Consider the following 15,033-nt stretch of genomic DNA (forward strand, 5'->3'; position numbering starts at 1 on the left):
CTCCCCCATGTCTAATGTGTAGCCCATCCACCAGGATCCCAAATGAAGATGGGAAACTCAATGGGTTCCCATAAGTGTATGCTTCGATCCTAAACATATGATGCTAAGGTGGGTGTGCCATAACAAACTGCAATGTAAAAGGGTAAGTCGATGAAGCATATGTCGATGGCGAGGGTATGGATCAAGGATTATCCAAAGTGGATCCTGGATCCCAAATGAAAGTGGCTAAAGATGGTGCTCTAACAAAGGCTATGATGTATAAGTACCATGAATCATAAGGCCTAATGAGGATGAGAGATGTGGAGCTGATGACTTTAGATAAGGCATGGAATCACAATGTGTACCAAGAGGCTCATTCTTAATGAATGTATCACTAAGCGAGGAGAAGTCCTCCTGATATGAAGAGCAAGCCAAAGGATGGAAAATAGTCGATGTCGAGGCTATCTACTACATAGTGTCCATAGACACTAGTTCCAAACGATCTGAAGTGGCTGTTGATGATGAGGACAAATGCAGCTCAACCACTAATGCAAGATAATTTGGATACCTAATGGGTGTGCTAGTCAAAGCACATGTTACGTCACTAGAGAGCACAAGATATGTGTCATGGCATAAGACCTCCATGTGAAGCTTTAAATAGAAAAAATCTATGTGATCTTGGAAAAGTAAGAGGTAAAAGGGAAGGCCATGATGAGCCATATACAATAAAGAACGTCTATACACCATATCATGATGTGCGGACCATGTGTCCCCAAAGATCACATGTTAGATACCTGTAATGCCGCTACGGGCGTTACCACAGGAGGGGACGGCCTCTGGCTCACCACCCAGCCATAGAGGAAGAATGAGGATTGCCCCTCATCCCCCAGGCTATATAGTGTGTGGCCTGCCGTCCACACTAGCCTGGTCGCCCATGACTCCACATGGGCGTCCTCTCCCACTGAACCCCGGACATGGCCATCCGGTCTGCCCGCCGCTATCGGTCAGGCGTTATAGCCTACGTGACATTACCCCCCCTTAAGAAGAGTTTTCGTCCTCGAAAACAAACTGGGGAAACCTTTTGGAAATTACACTACGGCGTTCCCAGGTAGCTACCTCCTCATCCCTATCTGTCCATTTAACAAGTACCTCCTGGTACACTTTATGTCAGGTTTGTCTGTCACGATACTATAGAATCTTTTCAGGTTCATGTGGTATCTTTGGTGGCTTTATCAAGTCCACCAAAATCTCTGGATGCAACCGGAATCTTATTCTAGGAATTGATTGTGGAAGAGTAGAGAATTCATAAGAATTAATTCAACCATAAAAACCATTGCTTTGTAAGCTTCAACTAAATCAAATCAATTGAAATTTAAACACTTAACAAAATTAAAATACTTAGCTCAATAGACCATATTGGGTGCAATCTTCCCCCCTCTTGTGCGTGGCCTCTCCCCACACAAGAGTATTTCTTTATTAGCTTTCTTTTCACCAAAATTAGGCCATAGCCCCCAAAATATACAAGATGTGCTTCTTAGAGAGCACGGCACTCTTCTTTTACAAAAATAGAGTGTCAAATATTGGGACTAGGGTAAAGCCATAGGCTTTAATAAATTCCACATAAATAAATGTATCTTTCCTAAAGTTCAACATGGAAAAATCATTTGCTAAGGTTGCAAGCTACTATGCTTGCCAAAAATGAAATGTGATGAACCAAGACATTTCTTCCAAAGTAAACTCTTCAATTCCCATAGTCTTCATCACCTGAAAATATAAGCCCAATTAATTATTAAATTAATCCCACAAATATTAAACAGGCACAAATCATCACCAACTCATGACTACCAGGCGTAAGTATCCCAGGAATCACCCTGCCATACAAACCTAACTGAAATAATCATAGATGGCCTCAAACATACGTCATATACCGCACGTATTAATATTTATAGTGGTGTCACCCACGATATTAACCTAGCCGGCATGACGCAAGAGTAACTTAGGCGTCCCCAAATTACTCAAGAGGGGATAAATAATATTTTTCTAGAGGACTTAAAATATATTCTCATGACATCCCTCTTGCTTGAGTTTCAATTGTCCTCAATTGCGGATTTGCTGGGTTTGAAAAGAATGAAGAATTTCAAGGTAAACTCGAAAAAATTTCTCAGGCATCCATTTAGCATCTTCTTGAGGATGATTCTTGAAAGTTAAAAGATACTTGAAGTATTGATTACCTGTTCTTGTTGTTGTTATCTCTTGGTCAACGATAGCATCAGGAACTAAGACTTCTTTCTCTCCTTCAATAAGAGGTGGTTCCTCATATGTTGGATGAGTAGGAAGTGTTCCTCGAAAAGGTTTCAAGAGATGGATATGAAAAGAATTGTGGATATTCCAATTAGATGGAAGCTCTAGTCTATAGGCCACATCATTAATCTTTTGAAGGATTTTAAATGGCCCATAATATCTAGGCGCTAGCTTCACTGCAGGGAATTTTTCCACTCTTTAATCGACGTTTTTCAATTCTCAAAAGTACATAATCACCTTCTTGAAATGAAAAATCTTTACGCTTCCTATTTGCTTGAGATGTATACTTCTCTTGAGCTCTTGCAATACAATCACGCACTTCAGATAAAATGCGATCAAAGTCTCTAACATATTGGTCGGCAGCTCCAATCTTATGGGAGAGTCTAGTAGCTGGAATAGGCAAAACTCTACCATAGATGATCTCAAATGGTGCTCGACCAGTAGCAGTATGAGGAGTATTATTATAAGCAAATTGGAGTAGGTGTATGTACTTATCTCATGCACTAGGTTACTGGGAAACATAGGCTCTAAGCATATCTAAGATAGTGCTATTTGTAACTTCGGTTTGTCCATTCGATTCCGGATGGAAAGCCATGGAAAAATCTAACTTAGTGCCTAAGTTTGAGAAAAGAGCAACCCAAAAGTGACTACAAAATTTAGAATCTCTATCAGAAACTATCACTTTGGGTAGTCTCCATGATGAACAAAAATTTGCTTAACAAATATGTTCGCGGCTTGCTGAGAAGTTAGTGTCTTTTTACATGGAATGAAATAGGCTTGCTTACTAAATCTGTCCACTATTGTCCAAATTTGGTCCTTCTTGCTAACTCTATCCACAACCTGCACCTGTAATAAAGTATTCCAGAACTTTTCTACATACTGTGACATAGTTTCCTTTTCCAATTGATGCAAAGTGTCCCATTGGTGCCTAACTTTGGACTTGAATTGTGAGGGTAAAAAGTGCTTTTTTAACCAGCCGTTGAAATCTTTTCCAAGAATCCGGCTTGTCACGACCTTGCTTTATTACACTCCACCATAAAGCTGCACTGTCTACCAAATGATTGACTGCACATTTAATCTTATCACTCTGAAAATTTTTCTCCAGAAAAATAGTCATCTAGTTGACTAAGCCAAGCTAAAATGATCCTAGCATCCTTCTTTCCATCATAATTTTGAAATGTGAAAGCTTTCCGACTAATCTTGGATTCTTTTTGTGACCTTTGTGCTTGCAATGTAGCATTTACAGCCCTTTGAATAGTGTCATCTTCGTCATCAAAAGATAGCGAAGAGTCACGCTTGCGTCTACGACTCGTGAGCTGTCTTTCCAATTCAATACGCTTCTCTCTTTCTTCTATAATTTGATGTTATAAAGAAAGGAGTTGCTCTTGAATTGATGGCGAGATAGGCAAATCTGCCATAGTGCTTGTGTAAATGATGTAGATAAATAAAATTTTACTTTATTTGATGTAAATAAATAAAGCAAAAATAAGTACTTATCTTGTTTTTCTCCCGCAATTTGATCTTGGTTGAAGCTGAACAAAGACGCTGTTCAATGGCTGAATTGAATTCTCGTCGCCTCAAACAAATCCCGAACGATCCCGCGTGATTCAAGAGACTTGGGCTAGTCGAATTGTTGATGAAATAATTTTTCTGCACTTTGAAACCTGTTGAAACAGTCCTGTAAACCTTGCCCAATCTCTGTAATATTTTTTGAAATTTTTCAGAATTTTTCAGAAGCGATTTCGGAATTTTCTGGCCTTTTCTAGGTAATTTTTAAGCCTTTTAAAACCTATAAATCACTTTTCTGCACCCAGAAATTTTCAGAATTGGAAACCTTTGAATTTCTCTTCAAATTTGAAAATAGGAAAAAGTAAAGGTTCAAAAAGGAGTGATGTGACTTGTATAGGGATTGGGAAAAGTAAACTTGATTAGGATTAACAAGGATTAAGCTTGATTAGCTTATGGACTTTTTTTTTAAAATCTCCTTCACTCGCCGTTTTGCGCCGGCAGGCTGCCGCCGTGCGCTTCTCCTTGGAATTTCTTTTGAGTGATTTTTTTGAATGGCTTTTACAGAGATTTACCTGCTCCGTCCATTATAGATTTACTCATGCTTGAAGCTTTCTGATTTCTGAGAGAATCCCGTGAGGTTTTTGGCTATGAGGATTTCATCCATACGGTTAGATTTTGATTTCACTGAGTATTTGGAAAAACCACTTTTTGATAGAGAGGGATGGTTTTGCAGGGTGGTGAGTGGGTTTGAGAATAGATCTAGTTTTGAATCTTTGACCTTTGGGTAAAGACCTACAAAACACCCTTCTGTCCACTGGATAAATTCCTGCACTTTCTTGATTTTTGAGAAGTTGAAGCCCTTTCCTACCTTCTCCACAAATCTCCTAGCCCAAGCTCTGATACCACTGCAACCGGAATCTTATTCTAGGAATTGATTGTGGAAGAGTAGAGAATTCATAAGAATTAATTCAACCATAAAAACCATTGCTTTGTAAGCTTCAACTAAATCAAATCAATTGAAATTTAAACACTTAACAAAATTAAAATACTTAGCTCAATAGACCATATTGGGTGCAATCTTCCCCCCTCTTGTGCGTGGCCTCTCCCCACACAAGAGTATTTCTTTATTAGCTTTCTTTTCACCAAAATTAGGCCATAGCCCCCAAAATATACAAGATGTGCTTTTTAGAGAGCACGGCACTCTTCTTTTACAAAAATAGAGTGTCAAATATTGGGACTAGGGTAAAGCCATAGGCTTTAATAAATTCCACATAAATAAATGTATCTTTCCTAAAGTTCAAAATGGAAAAATCATTTGCTAAGGTTGCAAGCTACTATGCTTGCCAAAAATGAAATGTGATGAACCAAGACATTTCTTCCAAAGTAAACTCTTCAATTCCCATAGTCTTCATCACCTGAAAATATAAGCCTAATTAATTATTAAATTAATCCCACAAATATTAAACAGGCACAAATCATCACCAACTCATGACTACCAGGCGTAAGTACCCCAGGAATCACCCTGCCATACAAACCTAACTGAAATAATCATAGATGGCCTCAAACATACATCATATACCGCACGTATTAATATTTATAGTGGTGTCACCCACGATATTAACCTAGCTGGCATGACGCAAGAGTAACTTAGGCGTCCCCAAATTACTCAAGAGGGGATAAATAATATTTTTCTAGAGGACTTAAAATATATTCTCATGACACTGGAGAAATTGCGTTCTCTAACCCGTGAACTGATTTCTTCAGTTTACTGACATGAAAGACAGGATGGACTTGAGAACTCTCCGGTAACTCAAGTTTATATGCTACGTCCCCAATCTTCTTAAGGATTTTAAAAGGACCACAATATCTCAGAGAAAGTTTATCATACTTTCCCGTTTTCATGGTTTCTGACTGCGCAGGAACCTTGAGGAATACAAAGTCACCTCTTCTGCAAAGGTCACATTTCTACGTCCTTTATCCACATAAGTTTTAGCACGATCCTGAGCGCTACGAATTCTCTCACGTGCGGCTCTGAGCATATCATTCATATCTTCAAGGAAGTCCTTGACAGATTGAATTTTCTCCTTTTCTAGACGGCCTACAGCCATCGGAGATCTCGGCTAGAATCCATACATTAACATGAATGGTGTAAATCCAGTCGTCGCGCTGAGTGTTTGGAGCTGTTATAGGCAAACTCCAATAAGGGCAAGTACTCTTCCCAATTAGATTGCTTCTTACTAACATAAGAACGCAACATATCCTCTAGAATTTGGTTAACTCTTTCAGTTTGACCATCAGACTCCGGATGATCTGCCGTACTCATTCTCAGAGTAGTATCCAACTTTTTGAAGACTTTCCTCTAAAAATGACTGTTGAACTTTCTATCTCTATCCGACACTATATCTGCGGGCAAGCCATATAGCTTGTAGAGATGTTCAATAAAAAGTTTTGCCAACTCTGGCGTTTTTACAGTTTTCTTCGTGGCAATAAACTTTGCCATTTTAGTTAACCTGTCCACTACCACCCACACCGAGTCATTCCCTCGACTCGTCTTGGGTAAACCGGTAATGAAATCCATGGAAATGCTTTCCCATTTCCCTTGAGGAATCTCCAGCAGATGGAGTAGTCCTCCAACCTTAAGACGTTCATGTTTATTGACCTGGCACTTACTGCATTTCAGCACATAAGTTTGGACGTCCTTAAACAAACTAGGCCAATAAAACTGTCTTTTTACTAGTGCATAAGTCTTCTGAATCCCAGGATGACCCGCACTTGGACTATCATGACTTGTAAAAGATAGATTACACTCACATAAACCACGTAGTGACTCCAAGAAATCATTCTTGAAGACTGTGAAACTAAGTTCATTAATCTGTGGCATGCGACTAAGTGCATCTGCCACCACATTATACTTATGTTTCTGGTAACGTTTCTGAAGGTCAAACTCCTGTAGAATCTCCGCCCACCGAGCTTTTCTACCCTTCAGTTCATTTTGACTTGAAAGCCATTTCAGACTTTCATGGTCTGTACGGACCTCAAAAGTAGCACCATATAAATAGTGTCTCCACTTTTTCAGTACATGAACTATCGCTAGTAACTCTTGTTCATAAGCCGAGTAGTTACGCTGCGCACGATCTAACTTTTTACTCTCAAATGCAGTTGGGCATCCCCTTTGCATAAGTACGGCCCCAATGGCCTCATTACTAGCGTCTGTTTCCAAAACAAACGGCTCATTTGGATCGACAATAGTCAAAACAGGTGCAGCTGCTATGGTCACCTTGAGCTTATTAAAGCTTTTCTGTTGGGCGTCCCCCCAACTAATGTTTTTAGTTTTTGACCGTAACTGGTCAGTCAACGGGACTGCGATCTTCACGTAGTCCGTTACATACTGTCGGTAGAACCCCGACATGCCAAGAAGAATCTGCAATTCCTCAAGATTCTTCGGCGCTGGCCATTTAAGAATAGCCTCTACTTTTTCTGGCTCCATCCACGTACCATCGACGGATATAATATGGCCAAGGTAGTGAATTTCTGTTTCAAAAAATTCACATTTGCTCTTCTTTGCAAATAGTTTGTGCTCTCGCAACAACTCGAACACTAGACGCAAATGCTCTATGTGTTCTTTCTGTGTCTTACTGTACACAAGAATATCATCTAAAAAAACTACTACGAATTTTTCCAGATATGGACGTAAAATGCTGTCCATCAGCGTCATAAATGTCGCTGAAGCATTGGTTAGCCCAAATGACATAACCAAAAACTCAAAATGCCCGAAACGGGTCCTAAATGCTGTCTTCGCAACATCTTATGCTTTTATTCTAACCTGATGATACCCAGATCTCAGGTCTATTTTTGTGAAGTATCTAGATCTATAGAGTTGATCAAACAACTCATCCATGCGTGTCATTGAATATTTGTTCTTAATCGTTATCTGATTAAAAGCCCTATAGTCTATGCACATCCGCATAGATCCGTCTTTCTTCTTTACCAGAAGAATAGGCGATGCCCACGGACTTGAACTAGGCCGAATAAAGCCTTTGTTCAAATATTCCGTCAATTGTTTTTCTACCTCCTGTGCCTCGGAGTGGCTTAATCTATAAGCAGGTTTGCTTATAGGTTTTGATCCTAGCATAACTTCGATGCCATGGTCTACTTCTCTAAATGGTGGTAAACCATCTGGCAAATCATCAGGAAAAACATTCTGAAATTCCTCTAATAAATTCATTAAAGTATCTACGTACTTTTTCTTTAATGTCTCATTCACCTTGGATTTTTTCTTGTTTGAATCACATGCATGCCAAACAGGGTTTTCAAACAGTGGGTCTCGTCCAAGGCTATCTTGTTTTCCTTGTTTGTCTACGCAAACATCATTTATCGTTTCATCTACGGAAACAGAATTCAAAAGAGGGTAACAAGCATATACCTCTGCTATCTGGTCTCTGCGGACCGCTGTACACAGCTCCATGGAGGAAATAAATGGTGTGGCAGGGACAGTACGGTCGCCCTGCAGGGTAATGACTCTACCTCCGTGCTCAAAACATAGCGTATTATGTAAGTAATTCCGAGCTAGACTAGGGCCCAAGCTATACAGCCACTCCCTGCCTAGATATACGTCTGCTCTGGCTAAGTGCATGACCTGAAAGTCAAGCGGAGCCTCGTAGTCCTGCATAGATAATGGGACCCCCAATACTACGGTATTCCATACCGTTTTGTCATATCCGTTGGCTAGGCCAACAGTATATTCATGAATGATCACTCCGGGTCTCAGTCAATCCCAACTTCTTGACTAATGAGTAATTCAAGAAGTTGTGGCTAGCTCCATCATCAATAAAAACAGTGACTCTACGGCCACCTATGGTGCTATACATGCGCACCATGTCATGCGGACCTACAGTAGGTTGCCACATCGCTGGTGTCACTGAACAAGCGTGATGCTCATCACAATGACACACTGTCACCTCTCTGAACTCTGCGGAACTGAGAGGGAGTCTCTACACTGTATGCAACTGCCTAGAAGATTTACCATCTCTTTTTGGGCTTGTTGTTGCCACTCGTGCTGGCTTTAGGCTTTGGACACTCAGCCTTCGTGTGCCCTAATTCATTGCAATTAAAGCAGCGATTTTCTTTTCGCGCTTTAATATATTGCTCTTTCTTTTGGATTTCGGTGTCTCTTTTCTTCCTGGATGGTCGCGGGTTTTTAGACCAATGACCACCCTGTCCTTCCTGGTCCATCCTATCCCCTTGTTTATCACTGCGGAACCCTTTTCTTTTAAGGCCTGACCTCCTCTTTTCACTACCCTCGGCCCTGCTAGAACCACCACGCGCACTACGACGCTTGATGTCATCAAATATCTGCGTATATTTAATTGCCTCTGGTAAGTCTTTAGGCTATAAGGGCTCTACGTACTCAAGATAATCATCTTTGAGGCCTCTTTTAAAGCCTCGCAATGTCTGGAATGCATCGATTCCCTTTAGCTTGAGTACTATCTCCCTATAGTCTGAGATGTACTGAGTTAGGGATTTGTTCTCCATCGAGCACTTGTTCTCCATCGAGCACTTGTCCCATAACTCCCAGCTTCTCTCTGCCTCATTAACATGCAAAAATTCTTTTCGAAACATCATTTCAAACTCCGTCCAAGTGGCAGGACGAGTTGTCAAACTCATCCACCACTTGTACGCTTTACCGGTTAATGAGAGGCTAGCCTCTATACGGGCTGTATACGGCTAGGCTGCTGTCGCAGCGCGTGCAAATCTGACCACTTCGCTAGAAACATATTAACCGAGTCTTTGTTTCTCTCCTTCTCCTCGCCACCAAAACTAGGCGGCTTTAAGTCTTTTAATAACGACGAAGCTGTCGCTACGGACGGCCCCGCAGGCGCATCGGCCTGTACTCCTGCAACCACTAGCGAGGCTATGCTCACCCGTGCCCGCAGGAGCTCGGCTACCACGAGGAGTCGGAGTACTAGCCGAGGCGGCTATCAGTGCATCTAACCGTGTGGAGATGCTCTATAGCATCGTGACTAAACAGCCACCAGTGTTAGATACATGTAACGCCACTACGGGCGTTACCACAGGAGGGGACGGCCTCTGGCTCACCACCCAGCCATAGAGGAAGAATGAGGATTGCCCCTCATCCCCCATGCTATATAGTGTGTGGCCTGCCGTCCACACTAGCCTGGCCGCCCATGACTCCGCATGGGCGTCCTCTCCCACTGAACCCCGGACATGGCCATCCGGTCTGCCGTCGGTCACACAGGCGTTACAGCCTACGTGACATCACACAAGCAAGATTCTCCCATGCCACCCTCAAGAATGGAACTGAATCACATATATCCTTATAATATCGAAGGATTTGCATAAAATTGGTGATGCAGGTGTGGTCATGGAGATGGGTAGCTGATGAAGCAATGATACCAATGAATCCATTCGAGATCATAAGAAAGAATGGAGCATAAAATGTAGACGTGTGATCAATGTGTATGTGACATTTTGTGCTTATGTGCACACAAAAAGGGATGTAAGGAAAAAGGGAGGGGTTAGGTAGAATAGTGAGTGGAGGGGAGGTGAGGCCTTAGCACTAAAGGGCACTGTGAAGTGACAAGGCCTTCACCACCAGATCTAGGGTGGTGGTGACAAGGCTTCACCATGGGATCTAGGGTGGGGGACAAGGGACAAAAACCAAAAAAAGAGGTGTGGTACTGGAGCATCAAACCAGGACCCGCCCATGAGGAGGCAAAAACCTAAGCATTACACCATTCATTCCACCGTTAAGGAAAGCTTCTCTTCTAAATAATTTTCAGCAATCTCAACCCCACATACTACCCTCCCGTAGCCCGATCTACGAGAATCCTCCTACCAGGACCTACACCCTTGATCCCATGGTGAAGCCCTTGTCACTTCACAGTGTCCTTGAGTGCTCAGGGAGGTGAGGTGGAGGGGAATTGAGTGAGGACTCAGGAGGGGATAAGGTAATAGAGTTAGTTTTTTTTAAAATATTTTATAGCAATATTTGAATGGTCTTCCTCTTCGCAATGGGCTGATTTGCTGCTAGAGTCGGCACCGCTCGTCAGATCACTTCTGGGACTGGCTGTGCCAATGTGGCTTTGCTGTGCTACAGCCATGCCTTTCCCCCACGATTGCCTCACATTTCCCCCACCATGGCACTGAGGCAGTATTCCTTTATGGGCGGCTGTGCTCGTTACTTGGTGCTTATGTGTTTTTACTTTGCGATCACTCAGCCACCAGCGCTTCTGGTGGTTTGACCTCTCTGCAACAAAAGATGGCTACTATCCCTCGTCAAATCCACACCTTGGATCACAGGACCTCCTCTCTATGACGAGGTTTGTTACCAGGGGCAGCTGGTCCACAAGTGCCGTGAGCTTATCTCCCAAGTCAACGGTGCCATTTCGAGGCGAAGCTCCGATAATTGGAACACCATTGGGCCTGTGCTCGGTTGGGTCCGTTTTTTCTGCTTATTCCTGTTGGCGTGGCGCTTCTCGATTTTTTCACTTTGCGCGTTACCTTTCTTGCACTTGACTGCCCTTGGGCTCGCTTTGGGCCCGGTTGTGCTACGTCTCTCCACTCTTTGGTCGGTAGCAGTACTAGCTATCGGCAACAGCGCTAGCTACTGTGTTCTACTTGCCTTGTGGCCCTGGCTGGCCGGTGCTGTGCAGCGCATGAACAACGTCGACTTGGGCGCGGTTGAGGTAGTGGCGAGAAGCTAATGGTGCCAATGGCAGCAAAGTGTGGAGCCATGGCTTTTGTAGATCTAGGGTTGCTGAGGCGACTCTCCAACCTTTTGGTCCCTGTTTACAGTCCTATTGTAATCTCTCTTCTCCCCTTGCTGCTATTCGTGGTGGCTCATGCTTCTCTATACTCATTTGCCTTGGCCAAAGCATGGGAGATGATTTTCTCTCAAATTTTCAAAAGCCTTTACTAAGGATTTAAAGACTCCGCAAAGGCTCTTAACTTTCTTCTAAAAGTCCAATCTAGTCCACAATTGTAACTTTCAAATGAGATATAATCATGAAGCTAAAAATTGAATTGAGATATCAGATTTGTCATCAGCATGTTGTAGAAGTCTCCTTGCTTTTTACCCAGAATTATTGGTCCCGTTGTTGAGTGTGTTACCTCCTTACGAATTGGTCCTGGCAACGGAACCAATGTGTAGTCTTTTTGTGCTCCTGAGTGTTCGCGTGTCTTTGAGGAGGCTTGGGCCCCAAATGCTTGGGTTAGAGAAAACCTACCCTACCTCACCCTCTAATGATTGGAATGAACAAAGAAATAAGCATAGCATATCTACATAAATCCCTTAACACATCTCTCTCTTCGACACCATGAACAATCCCAAACACAATTATAAGGTTAAGGGCTCTCACACATAGAATGCTCTCACCATCCCACATGTAATGAACCCTAAGAGAAGAGGGTAGCACTCTCCCCATCCTCCTCCAAGCAAGATGCAAACCCTCAAGCACACAAACCTTCCTCTTATAACACAACCTAAGAGAAGAGGGTAGCACTCTCCCCATCCTCCTCCAAGCAAGATGCAAACCCTCAAGCACACAAACCTTCCTCTTATAACACAACCTCACACCTTCTCACTAGCTACATGGCAAGAAGAAGGGCCAAGGGATATTCCACCCTTGCAATACACACTCTCTCATACAAGAACTAACAAGAGGGCAAGGGGAATAACATGAGACTTTGCACAAGAGCAAGCTCACACTCTCACTCAAGGAGAAGACACAAGAGTGGATTCCAACTCTAGGGTAGAGGGGAATGAGCTCTCCTTCACCCATGCCTTCATTGTAAAGAAATATAATACCACATGTCAAGCATGGGTGAGATTTCATAGATTGGACTAGATCTATGGGTTCTTAAAATAGTGAAGTGCTATACTAGTTTTTTTTTTTTGAGAGATCTGAACTAATCCTGTGGCATATGTAAAAGGTGGACGATTGTATATGTGGTTGGGTAGTACACTAATATAAATATATTTATACTTCCCAAAAAAAAGGTGGCTTTACTAATACATGCTCAAGTCTAAGGTGGCTCTATTGAGAGAGAGAGAGAGAGAGAGAGAGAGAGAGAGAGAGAGAGAGAGATAAAAAGTAGATTTTAATAAAATATAAATATAAATTAGATACATATATATATGTGTGTGTGTATGTGTGTGTATACATGTGTGAGAGAGAGGAGTGTAGGGGTATGTTGAGAGAAGAAAATTAAAAAAAATAATTTAATATAAAAATATAAAAATATGTAATAAATAAGTATAAAGAATATGTAGAATACAACTATATATAATAACAATATGTAAGCATATAATAAGTAAGGATATTAAACAAATATATATATTAAATATATACTAATATGTAGAATACAACTATATATAATAACAATATGTAAGCATATAATAAGTAAGGATATTAAACAAATATATATATTAAATATATACTAATATATAATAATAAGAATAAGAATAATATATGCCAAAGGAGACACAGCAGCCTAGTGGCAAGGTGTTGAAGTCCCATGCATGAGATGCTGGGTTCGAAACCTGCTAGGCTGTTGACGGCGACATGAAAAAGCACACACTCACACGAGCACAAAAGCTCCCAAAAAAAGAATAAGAATAATATCTAATATATAAAATACATAAGTATGAATAAAAAAATTAAAGACATATATAGTAAATGTATAATAATATATTATGAATATGATAATTTAATATAAATAATATAATGTAATATATAAATATACATAATAATATAATATAAATATATAATTAATAAATATAAAAAAAGAAAATTAAAAAGTATATATAGTAAATATGTAATAATATAATATAATAGTGACATATAAATCAATATACATATAGTAAATATAAAATAATATTATATTAATACTATTATATATAAACAAATTCATGCACAGATACGTACGCATACACAGTCACACACGTGCTTTGTGAGAGAGAGAGAGATATATATATATATTTTCTGTGTGTTTGAGAGAGTATATATGCGAGATGGGTGTGAGAAGACAGAGAGAGTGCATGTGCATGTGTATGTGTGTGAGAGAGGTTTTTGTCTGTGCACGTGACATACATAGAGAGAATGCATGTGAGAGAGACACACATATATACGTATATCTGCGAGAGTCACACATAGACACATGCATACACGTGCACACAAATACACACAGGCGTATACAAACGTGCACCCACACATACAAACACACATATACATGCACACTCACTCACTCAAACACGCTTGCACACACACACACACACACACACACACACACACACACGCACACACACACACACACAATCGCACAGGTGTATGCACATGTGCATAAAAGCAAAAACTTCATGCCACAACAATGCGCGGGTCACCTATTTGTTTGTTTAATCTTCCCACTCAATCCTCTCGCCTATGAGTTCAAGCTATTTTTCTCCATTCTCAGTATAGCAAGATTAACAAATTATTTAACAAGATATTTTTCTTATTTGATATGTATATATATTCACACAAATTATTTGATATGTATTAATTAAATGCCATTGATGGGGCATTTTATTAATACAACCTTAGAACATGAGTTCCCCCACCCCCACCCCTTTCCTCTCTAGCTTCTCTCTCTCCCTCTCTCTACTTGTTAAGTGAGCCCTTTGAGACTTTTTATAGAGAATTGTGGACCTTCTACCTATATCTAACCAGGCTAACCCCCACCACATGGCATTTTTAAAAGGCACCTCCACTTTCTCGTACTTTCTAAGAAACATTGTCACCTGGTAGCTTTTTTAAGGCCTGTTAGTCAGGCGTAATAAATGGCCAAAGGAGGACAACATTACAAAATTTGAATCCCATCTTCCCACACACCTCCCCACCAGCTACTCGGCGCCACTAAGCCCTACTCCAATCAATAGAGAGCAGTCCTAAAGGGCTTCCTAGCATGCACCTTTGTTTTCATAAGATGCAACTAGACGAAGTGGCTGTGTGGGTCAGCTCTGCACAAGTGATCCCTACTCTCTTATGAGCACCACTTTGCTGAGCCTATAGTGGGTGAGAAAGTAGGTCACGGAGGGGTGCGAGAGTACGCGTAGCTGGGAGTCCTCTACGTCTCCTTCGAGTGCTTCACCATACTGTCGGATGTGCAAGAGATTGTCTGTGGCCTTGGGGCCTGTCGACAAAGATTCCTTGAAACGGACAGAGTGAAGCATTCCTTTGTTGTTGA

This window comes from Cibotium barometz, chromosome 15 (assembly GCF_041138505.1).
Source record: "Cibotium barometz isolate CiBa-2024 chromosome 15, ASM4113850v1, whole genome shotgun sequence".
NCBI classification, from domain to species: domain Eukaryota; kingdom Viridiplantae; phylum Streptophyta; class Polypodiopsida; order Cyatheales; family Cibotiaceae; genus Cibotium; species Cibotium barometz.